Source organism: Patella vulgata, chromosome 5 (assembly GCF_932274485.2).
Source record: "Patella vulgata chromosome 5, xgPatVulg1.2, whole genome shotgun sequence".
Lineage (NCBI taxonomy): Eukaryota > Metazoa > Mollusca > Gastropoda > Patellidae > Patella > Patella vulgata.
In genome coordinates, this window is record NC_065883.2 from 77,242,041 (window position 1) to 77,269,677 (window position 27,637).

At 39.3% G+C, this 27,637-nt stretch overlaps 2 long non-coding RNA genes across 6 annotated transcripts; both read left to right on the top strand.

Moving 5' to 3' along the window:
• Positions 1-1,586: 1,586 nt before the first annotated feature.
• Positions 1,587-16,395, top strand: LOC126822636 (uncharacterized). 5 transcript variants are annotated; one of them, XR_007680911.2, is made up of 11 exons: positions 1,587-1,680; positions 2,084-2,134; positions 2,648-3,547; positions 5,422-5,532; positions 6,248-6,294; positions 9,804-10,221; positions 11,994-12,098; positions 12,738-12,830; positions 13,929-14,024; positions 14,884-14,933; positions 16,054-16,395. It is a non-coding gene; the product is annotated as an uncharacterized LOC126822636 (long non-coding RNA). The 5 variants fall into 5 exon arrangements; XR_007680908.2 differs by lacking the exon at positions 2,084-2,134 and adding an exon at positions 1,892-2,021 and having other exon boundaries at positions 1,616-1,680; XR_008788258.1 differs by having other exon boundaries at positions 1,596-1,680; positions 2,084-3,547.
• A 7,304-nt stretch (positions 16,396-23,699) lies between these two features.
• Positions 23,700-27,627, top strand: LOC126822646 (uncharacterized). Its single transcript, XR_007680922.1, has 4 exons — positions 23,700-23,930; positions 25,141-25,212; positions 26,139-26,185; positions 27,478-27,627. It is a non-coding gene; the product is annotated as an uncharacterized LOC126822646 (long non-coding RNA).
• The last annotated feature ends 10 nt before the right edge of the window (positions 27,628-27,637 follow it).

A 27,637-nucleotide genomic window follows, 5' to 3' on the forward strand; every position in this document is an offset into this window, starting at 1 on the left:
TGTTTGGGCATGGACCGTGTATAGATGGACAGGCAACGCCCACGAAGTCTTTAGAATTCTGTGCCGCGGCAAAAGAGGGACCTGACAATCGTGACTAAAATAAAATTACCGCCCCTCGCGCAATTACCAGTATTATGTTTAATAAGCAAAGAAACAGAAATCAATTCATAATATTTTTATTAATCTTGCTACTCTTTTTTTTGAAACCCATACATAGATAGACTACTAACTGAGGATTGGGGTGTAAATGTATCAACACATCGTCTTTGTTTACTTCGAACGCGCCCATGTGAATCCGAAAAAAACATGCCGCGTTTTCGTTAAAAACAAAACTACTAAAACACTCTGCACAATTAATCATCATTCAGGACAGTATTATACCTGAACTTTGTTTTCATAATTTTAAAATCCTTCATACATGCGGGAATTTGGAGTATTAAGCAAAACCAAAATGCTTACAAAAACTACTAAAATATTGAAATCGATAATTTCACAATTTTCAACTGCTGCATTTGGAAATTTCAAAGTTTCAAACTGGACAAATTCGTCACTACCGGATAGGAATACTTATCGGGTTGAAAAACTACCGTGTAACTATAAGAATGCCGTAAATTCTAAGGAGGAGTTCGAGAAATTAATCTGTATAAAATCCCTCAATGTCAAAATTCATTTCGCTTGATTTGCCGTTGACATTGAGATCTCGCTGTGTCTCGCGCGAGCGGCAGAGAATCCAACCAACGGGATTCGTTGCCTGTACATCTATACACGGTCCATGGTTTGGGGAAGAACGGAATCTCGATTGTCATTGCTACCGATGTTATGACAATAAACAAAGTCTCGATTATCCATTTTTGTCTCAACCTTGGTGTATAGTTTCATAACATCATTACTTTTACTAAGTTTGATGATGAGCATTTTCTGCTTAGTCTGTGTAGAGACTTAATTGGAACACAATAACTCTCATTCTAATTTAGGTAGAATGTTGGTTAGTTTTGGTCATAGGTCACGAGATGTAAACAGGGCACGCGATAATCCAAACCCTAACCCTGGACCTAGCCATAATGCTTACCCTGACGTTAACCTACAATCACGCCAACCTTATTTACATATCAGATACCTTGACGAAAATTGGGCTGGCTTTAACAAATTGGGCTGGCGTTTGCGGAGCTGAGAAGTAATAGATTGTCTAGTCGTTCGTATAGGACGAAAAACCGTGGTCCAAATGCCTATACGTAAAATAAAAAAATAATTCTTAACAAAGGAAATTTGATGAAGAGTGGGCTAAAACGCCACCACCGTGGTAAAATCCTCCTGCTTAGCATTGCAAATACCGATATAAACAATGGCCAACATGTCAATCTCAAGATGATCGAAGTATTGTCTCGACAGGTCGTTAAACACTATTGATTTTCTTTACTATAATGTATGTCATATTAATGGGAATTCCTGATTATATTTTTAGCTCGCCTATTGATTTTAAGTTTGCTTTTTACGCAGTTAAGTAAAATAGGGGTTACCTTGAATTGTTCATTCGGTCGATATTGCTACGCTTGAATGAATTTATCGGCTGATATTGCTACACGTTTTTTGATTGGTTGTGTTTATTTGGTTGCTAGTTTTCTAACCCGTCTGGATGATACGTTCGTTCCTCTACTTCATACAACACATTTACACGAACAGGTAGGAGACATTTATATTATTAGTCTTTAGAACAATAATTATTATTTAGGATATAAGATTTGGGAGAGAGAGAGAAAGAGAGAGAGAGAGAGAGCTGTCATGAAGTGGAAAGAGAGAGAGAAATTGGGTTTTACGTCCACTCGACACAAACTAGGTCATTTCTGGACTAACATATGGTTTAATTTTATTTCAATAATTCGCTTACAAATAGGGGTCTGTAGCAGTGGGAGGAAACCGGAGGACCCGGAGAAAACCCACGAGGTTGGACAGGCGACCCTACTCCTTGTCACGTACAACCGGGGCAGTTTGGATGATACGTTGGTGCAAATTTACACAAACAGGTAAGAGACTGGATATTTAGACATTTATATTGTTTGTTTTAAAACAATATTTATTATTCCAGATATCTGAATGAGATTTGGGAACAGTCGAGCTAGCTATGTGAAGTAGAAAGGTTGTAGATATTGCGTTTTGTATTTCTTATTATGGATGTGACAAATGAAATGGGGTTTAACGTCCTACTTGTCTGCTCCGACTGGTATATTGAATACTGAAAGTATATGAATTATTTTTATTTTTGAAATCAAAGGGGGGCCACGGTAGCTGGCTCATTACAAGCGAGGTCCTAGTTCGATCCCGAATTTTACCTACATATGGATGAACGACATGGTCCCTTGTACGTACAAGAATCCTTGCCAGTTGGAATTCGATAAAGAAAAAGTGTAATCGTAATGGGACGAAACCCCAAGCTCCCATTTACACACACAAGAACCCTTGGTGATAAGAATTCTCTCAAAGCATGCTGCATGTCATATATCCGTTTTCATTAGTCTTCTAAGTAGGAAATCTAGGGGTTTTGACAGGGTTGTGGGGAGGTGTGGGATGTTTTAATAGTATATTAGTATAATTCTGGTTACTGTAGATAGTAGTGATAGTATTTTACCCTCAGTATTTTGTTTTATTTCAGAGCATATTTTAATGTTTATGTATTGTTGAGTTCAGCCTTAAACCAGTCGATAACAGCATTCGTAGGATTAAACAACAAGTGTGATCTGTTATAGTTATATAAACAACAAGTGTGATCTGTGATAGTTATATAAACAACAAGTGTGATCTGTGATAGTTATATAAACAACAAGTGTGATCTGTGATAGTTATATAAACAACAAGTGTGATCTGTGATAGTTATATAAACAACAAGTGTGATCTGTGATAGTTATATAAACAACAAGTTTGATCTGTGATAGTTATATAAACAACAAGTTTGATCTGTGATAGTTATATAAACAACAAGTGTGATCTGTGATAGTTATATAAACAACAAGTGTGATCTGTGATAGTTATATAAACAACAAGTGTGATCTGTGATAGTTATATAAACAACAAGTGTGATCTGTGATAGTTATATAAACAACAAGTGTGATCTGTGATAGTTATATAAACGTTTTGTCATTTCTTCTCCCTCTAACCTGAACAATTACAACATGTCTTCGAGAGGCTTAGACGCATCCACTTCATTCTGGTTTGGTTGGTGGTGGTCATTCCCGATTTTAAAGCAGTGAGTCTAAACTTGAAATCAAGCAGCTGAGGTGCCTTGTTTGGATGAGGTGGGTATTTCCGATTTTATAAAAAAGATATTGCGGTTATTGTACTGGAATATATTTGAGCATGATTCAGATTATTACACAGACGATGTGGGTGTTTTGTATTCTCACAATTAATATCCCAGGACAAGCAGTCAACTATAACCGTTGTTTGCCAGAACAATATTACGACACTGGATTACAAGATTGTTTTTATTGTACTGATCTTTGTTACAAAGCTAAAGCCAGGGGTCAACTATCAGAAAGCCAGGAAAAGTGTCCAGGTAAGTGTAATTTGTTAAAAGGTAATCTCTCGCAAACTACAATATTGTACAAGTTAAAACCAACGCCTGGCTCGAATACTGGACCGCCAGATTAATGATACGAGCGTCTTACCCATTGAGCCACCGTGGCTCCTATTGCCATACACAATGCTAATTCATTCTTATTCCAGTATAAAACAGTTGCTGCTACTGATCCTTCGTCTCGGTACTAAAAACCACTATCCTGGTCACAGATCTCTAAAAAGCATTGATGTGACACTATGATCAATTAGGAACTAACTTTGGCCCTCACGTTGTGTATAAAACTGTTTCCAATGATTAATTTACACTGTACCACTATGTTGTTATCACGATGTTCTACTACGACGGTTATTATACAGGAAACTACACACACAGCTATGACATTAAATATAAGCTAAATATAAGTTTTCTATCCCCTATAGCTTGGGTTTTTTCGGCGTTACGCTCTTCTTTCTAAGTCTACGATTCCTACGAACTCCAAATAATCTCTTCACCCTAGCCTCTAAGCCGAGGAGGCTGTGGGTATGATGTTCACCTAGGAACTTCGAATGATGTCACTGTACCATGAACATTCAAACCAATTCTTAACAAAATAATAGAATCGCATTGCTGTTATCACGGAAGCCTTTTCTTTAATCGTTTTTTTTGTGTAGTTTGGTTTAATAATTAAAGGGCCTTGTCCTAAAGAAATAGGGCCTTCTCCAAAAAACTATAGGGCTTTACCCGCAAAATGAAAATGAATATTCCAGTATAGTACATTTAAAAAGAAAAAAGACGCGTTGTTGCAGTATTTTGATATAGCATTAGTAATATTATATTATTTCCATTTTATTATTTCAATGTTTTAGGGGACATGATGTTTTAAATACAATATTACAAGGGATAAAGTACAGGTTTATATAAAAGAAATACGCCCACGTCACTTTTACTTCTCCATTTAAATTTACATCCAACCATAAGCTCTTTCTCGTACGTTATATTATGTATATATACACATGTCAGTCACCATGACAATTTATTATAAATACGGCCAGGTAAAATATCAATATATATTTTTATACGCACTACGGTGATTTTATACAAAGTACGTTTTGACACAGTATACTGAGACCTGTAACGGGAATTCCCGGTTCGACGGCTTTGAAATGATGTATACTGGGAATTCCTGTAGGAATCAATAAATATACTTGTTTCTTGGGACGGTTGTATTATAGTAATTTGTTTACTTTCGTCGGTAAAACACGTTATATGATAGTAAGAGAGTAGCTAGCATCCACTCTTTAAACTAAGGAGGGGATCACGGTGGCTAAGTGGCTAAGTGGGTAAGACGCTGGCTCGCTAGCCTGGAGGTCGGGTGTTCGATCCCTGCATTGGCCGAGAAAGTTCATCCAGATTTTCCGGCGTGGTTTCCCCTTGTCAGTGATGCAGGACGGAGGGCCTGACAAGGACAGCTGTCTAGTCATTCGGATGAGACGAAAAACCGAGGTCCCGTGTACACATTGGCGTGCACGTAAAAGATCCCTTGACAGTTGAAATTCGATATAAGAGTAGGCCGTAGTGCCCGTCTTCATTAGCCCAGTTTGGAGCAAAACAGTAGGACGTTAAACCCCATTTCATTTCATTTAAACTAAGGAGGTACCTGGTAATAGAGGGTGGAGGGGGTGGAGGGGGTGGTGTGTTTAGCATTTCAGAGAGATAGAGAGAAATGGGGTTCAATGTCCACTCGACACAAACTAGGCTATTTCGGGACTAACACATGTTAGTTGCCCGTACGATTATTTGAAATAATGGTACGTCAACATCAAAGGTTGGCGTCACATCTGTATTTTGAATATGTATATTTGATATTTCAGGTTATGTTGAGTCATCATCACCGTCAACAACTACAAGTATAACCAGATCAAATGACACTGCTACCCATCTTACCCAGGACACCCGCCATATATCGATTGAAGAAAAAATAGGTATATATGTGACCTCTTCTATTTATAGCATTTTTGTCCCTTTCCCATTTGGACCCGCGGTGGCTCAGTGAGTAAGATTTTGGCTCGCGATCTCTAACATGGGGGTCCCGTGTTCGATAGTCTGCCATTGAAACAAGTGGCATTGTTTCGATTCCCCACTTGTATGTGACAAGGAGTAGGGTCGCCTGTCCATCCTCGTGGGCATTATGGGATATTAGATAAAGAGTTGGCAGTTCTCACTACAATAGTTGAAAATATATACAATAAATAGAATATGCTGAAAAAGATGCTGAGCCGAGATATTAGCGATTGAATTTTAGGCCTAGCCTCGATCATCATTACTAAAGTCGGTACGATAAAATACAAAGTCTCGATTATCCAGTTTTACGTTTAATTATTTTTTTTAACAAAGTTATTTCAATTCGGTAAATATCGCAGGCTTGCGATGGCATCGAGAGTTGGTTATGGTCTGGATAAGTTAATTAATGTCTAATTAATAATTTAGATACCATTCAGGAGTAAAGAAAGACCTGCAATAGGAAGATATACATGTAGGCATGTCATCTTTGTAAATACTAAATGTAATTTAACCATTTTTGTGCCGATATTCCCAATGAGACTTGAACTTAAAATAAATACAAACATGTCAAGGATGTGCTTTGTTTTATTAGCTGGCATCTTTATGGGTTTTGGGGGGTTTTGTTTGCATTTACAGGTATTCAAGACACACAACCGCCGATGAGTTCTACATTTCTTCCGCCGGTAAGCATCATACTCGTCTTCTAGTTTTATATATAACATGGATATTTCTATCAGATTCCTACGCCAATAATTATCTATCATTGTACAAGAAATGAAATGAAATGGAGTTTAACGCCCTACTGTTGTGCTCCGACTGGGCTAATAACAATGATGTAAATAAAATACGCTCTCATTGAAGGGTGAATTAACCGTACACGTCCAGTAGTCCGGACGCCGCGGGCCTGTTCGGTAGCCAGTTTGGCACTCCACCAGGGTTTACCCGATACCCAGTTTAATTCAGTACCTACTATATCTCGTTAAACAGTAAGACATCTCAGCCATGATGACATATCTACGAGTTCAAACAACTCAGATTTGAGAAAAAAACATGTAGTTCTCAAATATCGGACATTTTTACCAAGCGTAAACAATTGTTGATTATGGGGCTGTCACACATTGACGTATAGCATCAGCGTATGCCGACGTATGAGAAATTTAGCAAACACACTGGTATACGTTGAATACGTTATGGGTACGTTTTTAACAAGTCACTAGTTATTAAATTGTTGTGCGCCATGCATAAAATTTTCAGCGTATGCCGACGTATTGCTTACACGTTAGGCGTAAGTTAGAAATACGAGACAGGTAAGTTAATTATTTCATACTTCGGAATAAGATGTCTAAAATGTTATAGTGTGACAGGCCCATTATCAGAGTTACACACAAACAATGTAAATATGATTTAGAAACCCGATAAATGAATTCTCGGCTGTTATAAAGTAGGTATTATATTAAAACAGAAACCGTAATGGATACGGTTGAGCTGGAAGGCCAGGGTCAACGAGCTTAGCCAAACAGGGTATCGGGTAAACCCGTGACACAATCTCTTGAAATTTCAAATTCCACACGTGTTCTCAATTGGGCTGTAAATGTTGACGTATTGTCTGTAAATGGTGACATATTGTCTGTAAATGGTGACGTATTGTCTGTAAATGGTGACATATTGTCTGTAAATGGTGACGTATTGTCTGTAAATGGTGACATATTGTCTGTAAATGGTGACGTATTTTCTATAAGTCGTGGGTGGCTGGTAAAGTTACCACGTTAATCAAACACGAATACACGGCGCATATCAGTCATGTTTTTTTTTCAATTTGATTTTCATCTGCCTTTGTTTTGTATTCCGTATTCTATATTTTACTTATTAAGTAAATACCAGATTTCAAAGGACACAGACAATAAAATCTGGAAACGTTCGGAAACCATCGCTGGATTTGCTTAACCGGGTTACTAAACCCATTTTACGAATTCAATTGTACGAGTGACTTGATGATCGCGACGAGTAGTTACCACTATAACTTAAGTTAGTGCTAAATGACAAGGCCAGCTCATCATCCTAGGTCAGTGCTTATGTGGAGACTTAACCTCTCCCCCAAATTCTTAAACCTAACTTACAATCTCGCCAACAATCACGTGCGCTAACCTTATTTTACATCTCAACGACCTGATAAAAATTGAGCTGACCTTAACAAATAGATTTAGCCCGATAACTTGTGCAAGTATTTAGGTATGGCTATCCAGGCACTCACTAAGTGTGAAATTTACAGACATACATCCACACACACGTTGAAATTGTAAACAAATTAGTATGTCTTTTAACAACTATCAAAGAGTTTGATGCAGTTACACAGGATGAAAGTTTGAGTCTTTTACTCCGAATTTACCCTGTAAAATATATTTATGTGGGGTCTGCTCCTTTCCTTTCCTACCAAGTTAGTATTATATTTTAAAATACGTTTATTTTCCTGCATTTTATGTTTTGATTATTATTTTCATGTTTTGATTATTATAATGGTTTCGTTTTATATCTTGCTTTTGCCGTAGAAACCTATTTTATTTTTGAGTTTATTTTAGAAAATACTGGTATATTTATTTATGTAGTGTTGTTATTGTTTATGGTGTAAATATTTGCTTGGAATTATTCAACATTTATATATAAAATATAAATACTTATTTCAATAAAGCAATAGTGAAAAACTGTCTGTATTTAGCTATCGGTTGGTCAACTCCGAGCCGCTGTGGCAAGGTGAAACCACGCCGGAAAATCTGGATGAACTTTCTCGGCCAATGCAGGGATCCACCACCCGACCCCCAGGCTAGCGAGCCAGCGTCTTACCCACTTACGTTCTATGGAGCGGAATTTCGCTTTATTTCATGCCCACATAAGAGACACAGAAAATATTTCAATGGGGATTACCGATTAGAAACACAATGTACAGAATTTTCTAGTAGGACTTCAATAGTTAAAAAGTAAAGTATATGCCCCCTTTAAGGATGGGCAGTGAATCACCTGATTTTATTACTCGCATGGTGATTGGTTGAGGTGATTGTTATAAATATGCGGTCTGCGATGGCCTGTCAGTCTTCTCTTAACTTTTTTGGTGATACGTTCGTTCCTCTACTTCATACATCACATTTACACAAACAAGTAAGACATATTTATATTATTTTGTTTTTAAAACAATATATTTTATTCAGGATATTTTAATGTGATTTAGGAACAGTCGAGCTAGGTATGTGAATTAGAAATGTTGCCATTTGTGTTTCTTATTCTGATAGTGATATATGAAATGAAATGGGGTTTAACGTCCTACTTTTCTGCAGCGACTGAGATAATTTAGACGGCAGGTATTGGAATTTTACTTTCGAAATCAAAATGAGCAACGGTAGAGAGAGGGAGAGAGAGAGAGAAAAATTGGGGTTTAACGTCCACTCGACACAAACTAGGTCATTTCGGGACTAACATATGGTTTTTAATTTTATTTCAATAATTCGCTTGCGCGTAGGGGTCTTTAGCAGTGGGAGGAAACCGATGGACCTGGAGAAAACCCACATGGTTGGACAGGCGACCCTACCCCTTGTCACGTACAACGGGCGGGGATTTGATACACGCCAGTTGACTCAGTGACAGGCCTTATGATACAGAGCGCACGCGCTAACCATTCGGTCATCCAACCCCTCCCCCCCCCCAGCCACGGTAGAACAGCGAGTAAGGCGCTGGATCACTACACACGAGGTAAATGTCCACAATATTTTTCTGTGTGGTTTACCATTGGCGAAGGTGCCTGACAAAGGCAGCTGTGGATTAGATGGGGTGAAAATCGGAGTGAAGTGAGCCTGACAAGAACAACTGTCTCTGTCTAGTCCTTTGGATGGGATGAAAAATCGAGGTTCCATGTACACATTGGCGTGCACGTATGAGGCCCCTTGACAGTTAGAATTCGATATGGAAAATCCAAGGTCTCATGTTATGTACACACACAGGAACCCTTAGCACGTGGAAACACACCGCATGACATATATCCGTTTTCATAGGAACTCTAGAGAATATATTTGATTTTGGCAGGGTGTTGGTGTGTGTGTGTGGGGGGGGGGGGGGCGGGGGTGGTCGCGGGGCCGAATATTCTCGTACCAAACAGTTTTGTTATAGAAGGATATTAGTATTGATACAGTATTTTGTTTTATTTCAGTACATATTGTATTGTGAAGTTTAAAGCCAGTCATTAACCGCATTCTTGGGATTTCAATATATTATATAAACGTTTTGTTATTTCTAACCGGAAACATTCACAACAGCAAGTCTTTATTTGAAATCAAGCAGCCGAGACGACCTACCTTAGCTTTGTTTGGTTAGTGTGGGCATTCCCGATTTTATAAGACAGACATTGCGTTTAAGTTGTACTTGAATAACTTGGAGCATGATTCAAAGCGTTACACATGTATGTTTGATTTGTATTCTGATAATAAAATTCCAAGGACAAGAAGCCAATCCTTGTTCACCGGAACAGTATTACGACATTGGATTACGTGATTGTTTTTATTGTATTGTTCTGTGTAAAAACGCTGAAGCACGAGGTCAGCTAACAGAATGTAAGACCAAGTGCCCAGGTGAGAATATTTTTTAATTTGGAGAGAGAGAGAGAGAAATGGGGTTTAACGTCCACTCGACTAACACATGGTGACTAACACATGGTTTAATTTTATTTCAATAATTCGCTTGAGCGTAGGGGTCTTTAGCAGGGGGAGGAAATCGGAGGACCTGGAGAAAACCCACGAGGTTGAACAGGCGACCCTACTCCTTGTCACGTACAACCGGGGATTCGAAACCACTCCAGTTGACTCAATGACAAGTCTTATGATACAGCGGGCGCGTGCTAACCATTCGACCATCCAACGCCCCTTTTTTTAATTTGGAACAACTTCATGTCTCTGTGTGTTTGGGAGAGAGAGAGGGAGAGACACAGAGAGACAGAGAGGGGAGAGAGAGAGCGCTTAACGTCAACTTAACACAAATTAGGTCATTTTGGAACTAACGCATGGTTCATTTTTTTATTTCAACAATTCGCTTGCACGTTGGGGTCTTTAGCTGAAGGAGGAAACCGGAGGACGCGGAGAAACCCAGGAGGTTGGACAGGCGAACCTACCCCTTGTCACGTACTACAAGGGAAACGAGGCCACGCCAGTTGACTCAATGAATGACCTAATGATACAACGCGCACGCACTAAGCATTCCGCCATCCAACCCCCGAATGATACAAGCGTCTTACTCAATGAGTCACCATGACGTCCTTTTCTTTTTTCATATTATCATCCTTCCAGTATGAAAATGCTGCTGCAGGCTGCTGCTGCACAAGTGCTTATAATCAAATATTGGCGTGCGATGGCTAAGTCAGTGTTCGATCCCGATATTGACCGAGGAATTTTATCGTCATTTTCCGTTGCGACACTAGCCGTTTGGATATGATGAAAACCCCAGCCTGCTTGGAGTACAACAGTAGAATGCTATATTGACATACAGGTTATGATGACTTGTATTTAATTGGGAATACCTGTTTCTAAATAACATACTTTGTTATGCAAAGTACGTTTTGACACGGTATACAGTGACCTGTAATGGGAATTCCCGGTTGGACGACTTTGAAATGATGTTCACTGGGAATTCCCGTAGGATTCAATATATACGCTTGTTTCTTGGGACGGTAGTATTATAGTAATTTATTTACTATCCCCTGTGGTGTATCTGTGGTCTTCTGACGTAATACGGTCTATTATAATAAGAGCGCAGATAGTCCAAGACAGGGCGCCGGAACCCGGGTACCATGGTATACAAATGGTACCCTGCCATTTTCTGGGGTATACATGTATACCCATACCCTAATGATGAAAGTCTTCAACCTTTTTACTATCCTATTTTATTATCATGTGTTTTAAAGGGTTTTATGTTGGAGTTTGGAATGCTAGAGGCGCTCTAAACAGCGTTCTTGAAATTGACAAATTTCAAAATTTTCTAGAGGTCGGGGGTAGAGCACCTCTCCCTATCTTTTGGTACCCTGGCCCTCGCGACTTTCCGGCGCCCCTGGTCAAAGAGCTAATGAACAAATAATACAGTCATAAGTCACAAAAGGTTTGACCCTCCACACCTGTAATTGACTACCATACATAATAAAAAGCAGTTGGTCACACTGGACAATATTCCTTAAAATTTGTTGAAACTGTCTAGAAGCAAAGGTGGGGGAGGAGAGAGTGGGAAACACACGATTAAAAAAATCCAACATCTAGAGCCGACATCTATTGTCTTGTGAGAGTATATCGACGACTTAAAAGAACACAATCGCTTGACTGAATCCTCGTCTTATATATATGTTTATTTGATATTTCAGATTTTGTTGAATCATCAGCCCCATCAACAACTACGAGTAGAACCAAATCAAATGACACAGCCACCAAATTATCTCCTGACACCAGCCATATATGGATTAGAATAGGTATATCTTTAGTCTCTTCTATTTATAGCCTTTCCCTGGAGGCGCAGTGGATCTGTGAGTAAGACGACGAATCCCTGACCTGGGGGTCCCTCTTGTTCGATCCCGGTATTGGCCGATAAAGTTCATCAATAATTTTCGGTGTGGCTCCTCCTTGTCAGTGGTGAAGGACGGGGAGCCTGGCAAGGGGCAACGTATAGTCGTTCGGATTGGACACACCCCCAGGTCCTGTTTAACCTGAGCGTGCACGTAAAAGATTCTTCAACAATTGGAATTCAGAGGTGCAGAACAGCAACACTATTTCATTTCATTTCTATACTTATGTATATTGTCCAAGTCTACAATACTGTGTAGGCCCTATCAACCAGTCACACGTTTACCCCAAACGACTCTAATCGTTCGTTGGTGGGCGTTAACGTCCAGTGCTATGTAGGGTGATATCGCAGGCAAATGTATCCTAGAAGATCGACCCCCCCCAACCCTTTCCTGGTGAAATGCTGGTTAATGATAACGCTAAGATATAACTTACGACACGAAGGCCGCCCATACTGACCGCCATCCCCGCCATAAAACAAGAAGGCCGCCCACCCCGCCATAAAACAAGAAAAGAAAACAGACATTATTTTTTTTGTTTTGTTTCAGGACTGATAATATCTGGAGCTGTTATCTTTGTTACTGTGATTATAGTACTGTTGATATTCAGTTGGTTAAAACGATCACGAGACGGTGGTAAAGGTTAGTTATTACCAACAAATCAAATGAAATGAGGTTTAACGTTCTACTGTTCTTCTCCTAACCTGGGCTAATGAAGACGGGCATACGCCATACTCTTATATCGAATTCGAACTGCCAAGGGATCTTTTACGTGCACGCCAATGTGTACACGGAACCTCGGTTTTTCGTACCATCCGAACGACTAGACAACTGTCCTTGTCAGGCCCTCCGCCCTGCATCACTGACAAAGTGGAAACCACGCCGGAAAATCTTGATGAACTTTCTCGGCCAATGCAGGGATCGAACACCCGACCTCCAGGCTAGCGAGCCAGCGTCTTACCCACTTAGCCACGTGATCCCCTGGACAAGCTTGAAAAACGCCGATGAGCTATCTCGATCAACACCGGGATCAACCCCCCGGACACCCTTCACCCGACAACCGACACATAAATGGGGTTCAGATTTACATATAAACCCATGAAATGTTATCAATATGTAAACAAAATCAAACCGTCATCATTAGCCCGATATGAGTAGGACGTTAAGCCCATTTTAAACATTCATTAAATATTTAAAATATCAACAATGTTCTATTGGCACTGAGAAGCCCGGTTGTACGCGACAAGGAGTAGGATCGCCTGTCCAATCTCGGGGATTTCCCGGGGTCCTCCGGGGTCCTCCCACAGCTAAAGACCCCAACGTGCAAGCGAATGGTTGAAATACAAAAATGAACCATGCGTTAGTTCCAAAATGACCTAATTTGTGTCAAGTGGACGTTAAGCGCTCTCTCTCTCCCCCTCTCTGTCTCTCTGTGTCTCTCCCTCTCTCTCTCCCAAACACACAGAGACATGAAGTTGTTCCAAATTAAAAAAGGGGGGTTGGATGGCCGAATGGTAAGCACGCGCCCGCTAACGCGCAAGCGAATTGTTGAAATAAAAAAATTCAACCATGTGTTCGTCCCGAAATGACCTAGTTTGTGTAGATGTAGAGCCCTATGGGTGTTCTAAATGCACTGTTTTTCGGCAATTTTTATTGAAATACAGAACCATTTTAATTTATGTCTTCTGTGGAAGACACATACGTGCAGATTCATATTAATGGTGTCTTATCTTTTTACAGGACAACACGAATTATTAAAACAACGAAATCCAGGCCAATTAGATCCAGAAAATCCAAATATACCGGGCTGCCCTCAACAAAACTGCCAGTCAAACAGTACACAATTTTTTTTAATAAATCAAATAAATTAGGGTTTAACGTCCTACCATTCTGCTCCAACTGGGCCAATGAAGGGGTACAGTGTGCTAAGAGGGAAAGTTTGCCCGGACAGCGGCACTGCGGCCTACTTTTATATCGAATTCCAACTGTCAAGGGATCTATTACGTGCACGGTAATACGTGAAAGTGGCCTCGGTTTTCGTCCCGTACGAACAACTATACATTGCCCCTTGCCAGCGAAAGAGTCTGTAGAATTTTCACTGCAAACTTGTCCTTGTCTAAAGAAAATCGGATAAACTTGGGAGAAAACCAGCTTCAGACTTGGAAATATTTGTATGATAAAACATTCTCCAAAGGCGTCGTCATTGGCAACGCCGTTGGTAATCCGGGAACTTGAAAGTAGTTTCAATGGCCGAGGCTAGATGTAGGGTACTGGAGTCTGCCAAAGTTTGCCGAGTGCCAATACATATTCTCGGACAGCACAATGGCGGCAGGCTTCTTACATTTAGAGCAGTAAAGATCGATGTAATTCTAATTCAACATATTATCTCGGTAAATACTAGACGTAATTGAACCATTATTTTGTGTGCCGATATTTATATTGTAGTGTTGTCTTCATTAGTGAAGTCGGAACAGAACAGTAGGACGTTAAACCTCATATCATTTCCTATTTTAGTGTCCAAGTGATGCTTATTGGGTTATATAACGTAAACAAGCGAGCGGCTTTTGACCCTATGACGTCAGACATTGATTAATCAATCAACTTAAAATAGATAACGTATACAAAATGTCACTGAAAGGAATTGCTTTGTTTTATTACCTGACAACCTTTGTTTGTTTTTTTTTGGTATTTACAGGTGGTATTCAAGATACTCAACCACCGTCGAGTTCTGAATTACTTATATCGGTAAGCACCATTTACTCGCCAGTCTGATTGAATAACAGATCTATATTTCGTTTCGTTTTTTTTATACCGTCGGTGGCCTACACTACATGAATATCTGGCCAGTTATAGTGAGAGTTCACGTCAGAGGTCAAACGAGCGGCTTTTGACCCTATGACGTCAGACATTGATTAATCAATCAGCGTTGTCGTTTCTAGTGGTTTCCCACAGTTCCGTGCATCAAAAGGTCAAGAACTCGTCGTAACAGACCGTGTCATTGGCTAATCCTTCACATCATTCAGAACACGTCAATTATAACAACTCTTCCAGATCCTAGTGTAGTAAAGACAAGTAAAAACGTAATTTTGAACTATAAAATCGAAACAAAATAGGATCTGTGTTTTAATCAGATTGCATTCTCGCCGTCCGTCAATACATAAATAATTTTTCTATCATATCTACAAGAAATAAAATGAAATGGGGTTTAACGTCCGACTGTTCAGCTCCCACTGAGCTAATGAAGACGGATATAGGCCATGCAGTGAGTTATGAGGGAAATTTTGCCCGGACAGCGACACTACTGTCTGCTCTTGTATCGAATTTGACTGTCAAGGACCCCGTTTCGTGCACGCAAATCTGTAAACAGTATCTTTGTTATTCTACATTTTCGAGGTGACATTTAATCACGCGCGTGCTCTAATTCTGGTTTGGCAGCCATTTTGAAAACAAAACAAATATAATGTGGTAACCTCTCACCTTTATTTCAATGGAAATTGGTTTATTATATGCAGTACAGTTTAGGGTCAGTTTGATTAGGCCAGTCATCGAATGACTACAGCACTTGCTCAAATGAAGTCTTGCTCCAGCCACAGTCGTGGAATCATTTCTACCAATGATAAACAGATTTTTCTTTATATTAACGGGGGGGCGGGGGGGTGGATGGCCGAATGGTTAGCACGTGCGCGCTGCATCATAAGGCCCGTCATTGAGTCAACTGGTGTGGTTTCGAATCCCCGGTTGTACGTGACAAGGAGTAGGGTCGCCTGTCTAACCTCGTGGGTTAAACCCCACTTCTGTATCTCTCTTTATATTAACAGATGACTTAGCTGCCATGGCAACCAATCTTTATTTCTTTTTTTTCCAGTCGACTAGAGTTTGATGAAGAAAACAGCAGTATAAAGCATTTTCGGAAATATTTTTTTTATATATAAAATTATATAGCTACTTATAAAAATTTATTTTTATGTTGACTTTTAAAAAATTTATTTGTATGTTGACATTTAATAAATTTATTTATGTTCGGTTTTAGTCTGATAAATTAAAGTTGGGAGGGTATTTTTGATCATAAGAGATTATTTGATAAGTCTTTATACCGGATGATTTATTATTAGAACAGTATTAAAGCGAATTATAATTGAATTTGTTATTATTTCTGGTTAGTCATCGTTAATAAAGGGATCAATAAACTATTGTCTTTTACATATTATATATTGTCTCGTTATATTTTTATATCTATAATTACTTGATAATAACTAGAAAAACCTAGTCAAAACGTCGCTCTGTAATAAATAGTAATTGTACTCAAGTAATTGTATATTCCAGTTAAATTACTAAATGCCATTGAAATAATTGTTAGAGACGTTGGCAAGACGATACATCCCATTCCATATTCCCATTATATTTTCTTAAGCATTAAATAAAGTGGTGACAGTTCTAGATACAAGATTTGAAAAAATAGATAATGAATATAGAATATGTTGAAAATTTCAGTCCAATCACTTCATTCGGAGCTCGGGGGGTTGGATGGCCGAATGGTTAACACGCGCCCGCTATATCATACGGTCTGTCATTGAGTCAACTGGCGGGGTTTCGATTCCCCGGTTGTACGTGACAAGGAGTAGGGTCGCCTGTCCCACCTCGTGGGTTTTCTCCGGGTCCTCCGGTTTCCTCGCAAGCGAATTATTGAAATAAAATTGAACCATGTGCTAGTCCCGAAATGACCTAGTTTGTGTTGAGTGGACGTTAAACCCCATTTCCCCCTCTCTCTCATCGCCCCTTTAATAGAAACATGGTAATGCACGGACTTTTTCTATTTTTTTCGTTTTCACGTATAGTGTGACAGTCAATTATTTTTTTGAATTGTCAGATATCCTCCCACTATCTCATATAACAACTTTTGGTCTTCGACGGAATTATTAGTGAGCAGAAATTCACCCGTGTATCTGTTATCGCTCGTTACTTCAGTCAGTTATTTAGAAGGGTAACTCGTGTTTTCCTTTTGCGTTCGTCACTTCCCTTTCTTGAAAGCTTCATAACGCATCTATCGTAGCAATGACTGACACCAATATTGTCCTTTAACATTATGAGAGGCCGTGAGATTGTATCATGCCAGTGAGAGTCGGTGCTTGCTTGACTGCAACAAGCGAAGGGAGTGTTTCGCATTACTCTACTTTTTTTCTCCTTTTTGTGTCTTTCAAACAATTGATTTATTTCATATTTGGAAAATAATTTTTTTCCATTCCCCTCAAGTGTTCCTTGTGCTGAACAGTGTCGGGCCTTTCACTGCGTCGAATCCCCACTTTCACCTGATACGCAATGCGATCGGCTGTAGCCGATATGATATTCGAACCCGGGGCCTTCAAATCGCGAGTCCAATTTCTGACGACTCGACTACGACGCCCCCTCCCCCTTGCCTGGAGTAGCGTCCCCGCAGCTGAGAAGTAATAGGCTGTCTAGTCGTTCGTATAGGACGAAAAAACCGTGTTCCACCTGTCTATACAATTAGAATTTGAGTAGGCAAAAACGCCACCACCGTGGTAAAATCCTCCTCCTTAGCATTGCAAATAGCGATAAAAAAAACAATAGTCATATAGCAGTCTCAAGATGATCGACAGGATTTTAAACTTCATTGCTTTTCTTTACTACTTCGTTGTTTGAAGGAATCTGTGTAGTTCTCTTTTTTTGCAGAGATTTGACAACTGTCATAATATGAATGGAAATAAAATTGGATTTAACGTCCTACTGTTCTGCTCCGACTGGGCTAATGAAGACGAGCATACGCCATACAGTGTGCAATGAGGGAAATTTTGCCTAGGCAGAGGGCACTATTGCCTACTCTTATATCGAATTCCAACTGTCGAGTTATCTTTTACGTGCACGCCAATGTGTACACGGGACCTCGGTTTTATGCGTCATCCGAAGGACTAGACATCTGCCCTTGTACCACTGACAAAGGGAAACCACGTCGGAAACGCCCGGTGAACTTTCTCAGCCAATGCACGGATCGAATATGCGCTTACATGAATGGGAATACTCGATTAGTATGGAAGACCGAACAGCTCTTTATTCAGTGTTCTTAATTCTTAGTTATTAACATTCGTACAGTAAAATTAACATTTGTTTCTAAAAATTTCGACTGTATCTTAGTTTAAGTTTTCGTGAATAAGGGCCCCGGTCTTCTAGCGGCTGAAACACGCCTACTGATTCTATAAATAGACATTAAGACACGTTTAATTTGTACTTTAAGAAGTTGGAGCCAGTAGCGGATTATCAGTGAGGCTGATGAGGCTGCAGCCTCAGGCCCAAAGATTTTGTAAAAAAAATTTTTTTTAGACTTGTCTGATACGATTAAAAACGCATAGACAATGAATGTCAGGGGGGTGGGGTTTAGGCCCAACGGGAATCAACATAGGCCCTGACCCGAAATTAATTAGGCCCACGCCATTTTAAATAGGCCCTATTTTAAAACTAAATAGGCCCTCCAGCAACTGCCGCCTCAGGCCTTGGTGGAGCTTAATCCGCCACTGGTTGGAGCATGAATCAAATTATTGAGCATACAATATGTTTGGTTTGTATTCTGATAATTAATATCCCAGTACAAGAAACCAATCCTTGTTCATCAGAACAATATTATGACACTGGATTAAAAGAGTGTTTTTGTTGTACTGATCTTTGTCACAGAGGTCAACTATTAGAATGTTGGACAAACTGTCCAGGTAAGTGTCATTCTTAATTTGGTAAAATTGTCATGGGATCAGGGCCGTAACTAGCTCAGAGCAACAAGGGGGGGGGGGGCTGAAGTTTTCTCGGGGGTGCTGTAATATTGACGGACAATGTATATCTAATTTTTTTCACAGGGGGTGCGAAACATTTTGCAGGGGGGTCGCCCCTCCCCCTACTTACGGGCCTGCATGGGATTGTGTGTGGGTGTGTGTATGTGCGTGTGGGTGGGTGTGTGGGTGTGTGAGAGAGAGAGGAAGAGAGAGTGTGTGTGTGTGAGAGGGAGAGAGAGAGAGTGTGTGTGTGAGGGAGAGAGAGAGTTATCATGTCATCTCGACATGATATAGTGGCGTAAGATAATTACAGCCGGCGACAGTCATTGACGAGTTACATTATAAAAGTTGATGCTAACACTGGGATCGAACCCTGGACCCATTGGTTAGTGATGATATTTGCATTTATTATCAAAGGAAACCCGCATTATTTATGTTACGTCTTTCTTGTAAATCATCTTTTTATTCGTTGTCAGCGAAGCCTACATCATTACAGGTCCGGGACGCTTACGGCTAGCACCCGTATCCATTCACTTGATTTGATAAGTTTATGTCTTGCAATGCCTTGTCCCCAGGTTTGTTTTGTGTGTAGTGTTGTCTTCCTGCACTTACCAATATAAGAATCAGCTACGATATTGTAAAACTTGAATATCTTACAGGAATACGTATCCAAAAATAAATGCTACCTCGTATTCTAATGGTACGCTTTACTTTTTCTATTTTATCTCTTTGTGCTTTGTTTTTTTCTTGACAGAATTTTCAAAAACACTGTCTACATTTTGCAATCTACTGTGCGCGAATCACATACAAACAATTACACAAAACAAATCTACCGATAAGACACAATACGCAAAAATTAGAACACATTTCATATCAGATTAATTATCCGGGGGAGGGGGGCTAGCCGCAAGCGTCCACTGAGCTGTACAGTCCCGGGCCTGGATTTGAGACCTGGCGAGGCCCCCCATTCCAACCAACTTACATGGCCCTGGTCCTTAGTATAGGCTTAACACAAGGCGCCCCTAGCCTTCCCTGGATAACCCCCTTTTGAATCCTGCTTATAATCCCTCGTCTAGTCAAATGATCTCAAAGATTACACATCTGGCTATTGACAGATTAAGCTTTCAGTACAGAGTGCTTTACAAGACAAATTGCATTACGTAACGCGGGCCATTTATTGGAAATGAAATGAAATGGGGTTTCACGTCCTACTGTTCTGCTCCTAACCCGGGCTAATGAAGACGGGCATACGCCATACAGTGTGCTATGAGGGAAATTTTGCCCGGGCAGCGCTATGGCCTACTCTTATATCGAATTCCAACTGCCAAGGGATCTTTTACGTGCACGCCAATGTGTACACGGGACCTCGGTTTTTCGTCTCATCCGAACGACTAGACAGTTGTCCTTGTCAGGCCCTCCGTCCTGCATCACTGACAAGGGGAAACCACGCCGGAAAATCGGGATGAACTTTCTCGGCCAATGCAGGGATCGAACACCCGACCTCCAGATATTTTAATCATCTCTGCTTTCATGTGTCAAGATGGCACGAGAATCATCCATAACATCTGCTACTTTGTAGCATCATAAATTAAAACGTCAAACAATTTTAGGGCTTCTAAGCAGTGGGATTATCTAGAGTTGATATTTTCATTTGTTTTCTTAATAAACTGTTATGCATTTACTGAATCTATAAATTCTATAAATTATTATTTAGACAATTCAGTCACATGACTACCAGCCTATAATACATATTTCAATAATCAATCGGGGTTACATATTTGAAAGGATTTAAGATTGAGAAATTTGATATTTCTTCTTTAAATGACATCTAGAAACACGGTTAACCAGTCATAACAAAACACAACACAGGGTAAATATGGATATAACCAATTTTCTGTTGTTTAAGAACGACGAGTTAGTTTTTGATACTCTTACTGTTAAACATGCATTATGCAAAAGCTAAATCAGCCTATTGCAGGTCTTTCTTTAGGCCTGAAATGTTTTCTAAAGTATTAATTAGACATTAATTAACTGATCCAGGCCTTAATTAACTCTCGATGGCATCAGATTTCTCCGATATTAAATAGATTAGAATGGTTCAGCGATACTTTGATTTAATCAAATATGGAGGACAGAGACTTAGCTTCGATCAACCAGTACGGTGGTTGAAATTATTGCACACGTCGGTCAAACCGTCAAAGGCTAATATCTTCGCTTGCAATAGAGTAATTTGAATGGAATTTTCAAATTATTTATTTTACATCATCTACTTTCGAACTATTATAGCACAAATGGCTAGTTCTTTATCTAAATCTTACATACTGTATCTTTAATTTTATATGATAGAGGTTAGTTCGAATGTTGGTGACATGTTTAAACTAGTATCAATATATCTAATGATAACGATGTTGGTGACGTGCCAAACATAGTATCAATATATCTAATGATAAGGATGACTGTAGATCTGACTTCTTTATTTTAACAATAGAGTAACAAATATTAAATGGCATTACATGTATAACAATCAGTACAGGACAAAGGGATATCATTAACATATTACGACCATCGTCTTAATTCACACCTGCTTCCATTGTTACGGGTATAAACCACAGTTCATGTTACACGTTTATATAAATGTGAGTAATGGATAATCAATAACGCGACACGCCTGTAAATACTTTAACTGATTTACAGGTTATAACATGAGTCATGAATACTGACGTTTGGATGACCTATATATAATAATATTGGGAATACCTGGTTGGAGTTGTTGAAATATATCACAGGTTACCTGTAGCAGATAATTGGGAATACCTGGTGACTGTTGAACAGTTTTAGTCAAACCGGTGTCTATGACAGTAGGAGGACAGGCGACTTAAGCTTGCGACCGAACCCATGCCACTTGATCACTCGGACACCTAGCACCGCGGGGATCCGACCATATGATCTAAAGCGCATGCGTTAGACCACCCGATCACCCTACCCCCTGTCACCAGTAAACGACTGAAAGTTTTTTTTTTATCTAATACCGTATGTTCGCCATTTCGGAAATATATTGTGCGCACGAATGGTCCAGTATGGCGTTAAACCCCATTTTTTTGCGGACGACTGGAAACGAATTACGGACATAATCCTTTGTGGCATTTAGCAATTGGAAACATAACAAAACTGACACAGTTATATGGGACAACAATCACTGGTTTATTATACACAAGCACAACGTTTCGATAAGTATTCTCTTATCGTTATCAATGATTATCTATACTAGATGAAATATTGGACTGGACTCGCATGGCGTATTTCATTTAAAGCACGTGCGGGATAGTGTCAATATTTTAAGTTGTTTAATAGAATTACGGACAGTCTATATATGTTGTGTTTCAAAGACCACAATTGTACGGAAGCGTATTAGGGTCAAATAAATAAATACAAAACTTATTAAGAGATATTAAGTCCTAATTAGGACATGGTAACTCCTAAGTAGGAGATACGGTTTTTAATGGAATTTTGCTATCGATATTCACCGTTACTATATCCTATTGACGAGTTAGTTTCTTATTATTAGGACTTAAAATACAGATGTGACGTCATCCTTTAATGTTGGCGTCTTATTATTTGAAATAATGTACAGGCAACTCTTCAATCGTACATTATCTATACTAGATGAAATATTGGACTGGACTCGCATGGCGTATTTCATTTAAAGCACGTGCGGGATTATGTCAATATTTTAAGTTGTTTAATGGTCTTGAGCTAAAGACATCGCGTAATATATTGAAACAACACTCGGCTGACGCCTCGTGCAGTATCAATATATTACTTAATGTCTCGCCCTCGACCATTCAACCATACTTAATATATCCTAATTGGGATATAATATTCCCTAGTTAGGATTTGTTGATAATTGCTCAATCATTTATTTGACCCTAATACGTTTCCGTAGAATTGGCTTTATTTTTATCTGTTTCAGATTATATGAATACACCAACGAACGCCTTGAATATACCCGAAGTCATCTCCTAATTGAAGTTATTGCATCCTAATTCATATATCCTATACATTATCTCCTTATTGGGATGTAATATCTCCCAATGGGACTATTGGGAATTATTTGAATTATTTATTTGGCCCTAATTCGCTTCTGATTTTTTCAGATTATTTGAAGAAATCCACGACAACCTTGACTACCTTGCCACCTGTCACCAGCAGTACTGTTGTTGGATGGATTAAAGATTACCCCACAAGTATATAAAAAACACCAGAACCCACTTGTTTTCAACGTAGGCCTACTGATGATTCGTAGAATATTCATCCGAAATGGGGTTTAGCGTCCACTCGACACAAACTAGGTCATTTCGGGACTAACATATGGTTTAATTTTATTTCAATAATTCGCTTGCGCGTAGGGAGCCTGTGTCGTGACATCTGAGCATAGGCTCCCTGTGCTACGATTACACATGGGTTCTGGTTGTGTACATATAATTTAAAGAAACTATTGAAACAAAATGAGAGGAGAAATTCAACCACGTACAAGGCAGTACTCTCATTAGAATTTGACAATTCGCCTGTAAATAGTGTTGAATTCCGGCGATCCACCCAGAAAACATCTCGGAGCATCGGTGGGGCCCCGTCACTAGGTCACCGGCTCGAGGCGCGCAACTGAGATTTTTGTGGGGGCCCCTCTAATGTGGGGAGCCCTGGGCCCCATGGTGCCCCGTGGTTAATCCGGCGCTGAGTATAATTCATCGGACGTTATAATTGTAATAAACAACAACAACTACCCTGATTGAAACTAACAACATGTTTTGTTTTGTTGTAGAAATAGCAGTAGGAGGCCTAGTTGGTACTATTATGATCATTATAATTTCTATAAAACTCTGTAGGAAAAACCCTGAAAGGACTCCTAGGGTGGCAGGTCACGTCAACATCATTTATATTCTCTTACCAGTCATCTCTTCTAGGAATCCAGGTAAACAGAAGAAAATGTCCTTAAAGATACATTCTGTAGACCTAAATATGCCTATTGCTGGTTATTGTGTGGACATTAAATGTTATGTAAATTATTGTTAAGACATTTTATTCACACGACAAGCCTATAATTAAGCTTGTCGATCATCGGGTTGTGGAAGTTTACACACCCGCAAGATTAAAGATACATTATGGGAGATTAGATACCGAGTTGGCAGTTCTTACTATAATAGTTAAAAACTAGATAATGTAAAGGCAATTTGCTTAAAATTTTATTCAAATTAATCCACTATGAACCAATAATTAAGCGATTGAAATTTCCGCCTAGCCTTGATCATCATTACTAAAGTCAGTACGATAAACAGCATAGTCTCGATTATCCAATTAATCATTAAATCGTGAAGGAAAGTTATGCAGTAAATCGGCTCATAATCCACTAAAGATCACAGGCTAGCGATGACATCAATAGTTGATTAAGGTCTGGATCAATTAATTAATAATTTATATACTATTTCAGGCCTAAAGAAAGATCTGCAATAGACAGATTTAGCTCTTGCATAATGTATGTTTAAAACATTTAATTCTCTGTATGTATGAATATAAACGTGTAGTATATATCCATGGCTAAGTGGGTAACACGCTGGCTCACTAGAATGGAGGTCGCGTGTTCCCTCCCTGCATTAGCCGAGAAAGTTCATAGGGATTTTCAGGCGTGGCTCCCCCTTGTCAGTGTGCGGAACGGAGGGCCTGACAAGTACAACTATCTAGTCGTTCGGATGGGACGAAAAACCGAAGACCGGTGTATACTTTGACTTGCATGTAAAAGATCCCTTGGCAGTTGGATTTCGATATAAGAGTAGGTCATAGTGCCGCTGCCCGGGCAAAATGTCCCACATAGCACACTGTATGACGTATGCTCGTCTTCATTAGCCCAGTTGTAGCAGAACAGTAGGACATGTAGTGCATTGATGTATGCCGCTACCCGGGCAAAATTTCCCTCATAGCACACTGTATGGCGTATGCCCGTCTTTATTAGCCCCAGTAGTAGTAGAAAAGTAGGACGTGTAGTGCATTGATGTATGTATGCGTATACACGTGTAATATAATTATGTATACACGTGTTGTATAATTATGTATGGGTATACACACGTGTATATGATGTATGTACGGACATGCATAATGTTGTGTATATATATTATATATTTTTACAGGGCAACGCCATTTACTAGAACCGGAAAACACAAAAGGACAGGATTGCTTAAAAGAAGTCTGCACATCGAATGGTAAAAACGTTGATCTTTGTTACTTAATTCAATTACCATCTCCACGGTCCGTCGTTCATAATGCCATATAAACACATCCTCTGATCTTGTTAAAAGTAAATTAAATATGTTGTGTATGGTACGAATAACCCTGCTGTAGCGGTTATTGATAATAACTTCCAGAGTTATTGTCCTTTTTCACTTTGACTAATCTAATTATTTGATATCCCACCTGTTTGACATTGTTAATATAGTAACCCAGACTATTGTGCAGTTACAAAAATTAACGTTGATTATTTCTAGAGTTATGACCCTTGTTCGCCTTGTAAAATCTTGTGAACGCTGAATTTTGATTTTCATTTAATGAAAGATTCACAAAGTGCAACGTGGACTGTTCGATGCCTTGCAAATATAGTTCATTGTCATTGTAATTTTGGAAGCCAGAACATCATATATAAATAAAACGGGGTTTAACGTACTAATGAAGACGGGCATTTGCAACGAAGTGTGTTATGAGTGCAATTATGACCAGACAGTGGCATTTGCCTGTACTCTTCGTCAAATTCCAACTATCAAGGGTTCTTACAAATGCAGCATGTAACCGGACCTCAGTTGTTTCCCCAATCCCTTTACCCTGTATCGCAAACTAATGCAATCCATGGTGGAAAATCCCGGGGGATAGAACCCGGGACCTTCTTATTATTCCTATAAATTAAAAATAAAAAAACCCAGGAAAATAATTAAAATTTAGTAATCGATAAATTTACAAATTAGCAAACACCTCTTTTTCCATTTAGATGAAAAAGTCGGTTGCTATTAACTAAAGGTAAATAACGCAATAAAGCATCACTGAAATGTTTCGCACCTAAAATTCTGTGATTCGTTTTGTATCCTGGCAACCCTTGTTTTTGTTTTCTGGCAACTCTGGGTTTTTTTTGTATTTACAGGTATTCAGGACACTCAACCACCGATGATTTCGTCAGAGCGTACAACGGTAAGCCTAATTACGAACCGTGTAGTTGTAGAACAATAATGATATTTATATAGAGCACATTCTTCTCGTTTAGGGGGGTTGGATGGCCGAATGGTTAGCGCGTGCGCGCTGTACCACAAGGTCTGTCATTGAGTCAACTGGCGTGGTTTCCAATCCCCGGTTGTACTTGATAAGGACTGGGGTCGCCTGTCCTACCTCCGGAGCAAAACAGTAGGACGTTAAACCCCATTTCATTTCTGTCCTACCTCGTGTTTATTTTCCGGGTCCTCCGGTTTCCTCCCACTGCTAAAGACTCCTACGCGCAAGCAAATTATTGAAATAAAATTAAACCATATGTTAGTGCCGAAATGACCTAGTTTGTGACGAGTGGACGTTAAATTCTCTCTCTCTCTCTCTCCTCGTTTACAAAAAAAATCCTGCTGCCAATTATGAGTTTAAACAGACGAGTTTTTAAGCCCCACTTGACAACAAGGTTGAGAAAGTCTTGTGTCTATAAAGATAATACCTTCAAGTTGATAGGATTCCCAGATAGTAAAGTTGGGGCGTGTGGGGAGTTGGGGTAGGGGAGTGGCGAATGATTTAACGTGTGTACTTACCTGAAACATGACTTAGTAGATATGATTGTTTCTGAAAAATGAAATAAAATGTGGCCTAGGATCTGGAATAGAACTTGCTGCTTTTTAAAATTCAATCTGATTAAAACACAAATCCTATGTCGTTTCGTTTTTTATAGTTCAAAATTTAGTTTTACCTGTCTTTACTACACTAGGATCTGGAATAGTTGTTATCATTGACGTGTTCTGAATGATGTGAGCTATTAGCCAATGAAATAGTCTGTTACGACGAGCTGTAGGCGTGTTTTGCACGGAACTGTGGTTAATCCACCAGTAACATCAATGCTGATTGGTTAATCAAATGTCTGGCGTAATAGGTCAAAAGCCTCTACAACCTGTTAGATCTGCATGTAGTGTATGCAAGCATAAAAATTATAAATTATTGTCCTTGTAAAATTTCACGGTACAAATATACCGCCATTTTGCTGTTAGGCCCTATTTGTATGTAAGTGAAATGACATGAAATGAAATGAAATGAAATGGTGTTTAACGTCCTAATGTTCAGCTTTTACTAGACTAATGAAGACAGGCATACGCCATACAGTCTGCTATGAGAGAAAGTTTGCCCGGACAGCGCATGACCTGCTCTTATTTCAAATTCCAACTGTCAAGGATTCTTTTAAAGCGATACTCCCGGTTAGTTCCTCATCATAACTTTCATTTTCATTTTATTTTCAGTTATAGACTGCTGATGTTACGACCAAAAGTGCAGTAGACCAAAACTTCTTTCAGGGCATATAATTTGGCATTTTATTTATTGTTTTTGTTATCTTCTGTAGAGTATCTGGAGTTTTTATTTATGACCAAAAGACCAGTGAAACAAAAATATTTTACGGGC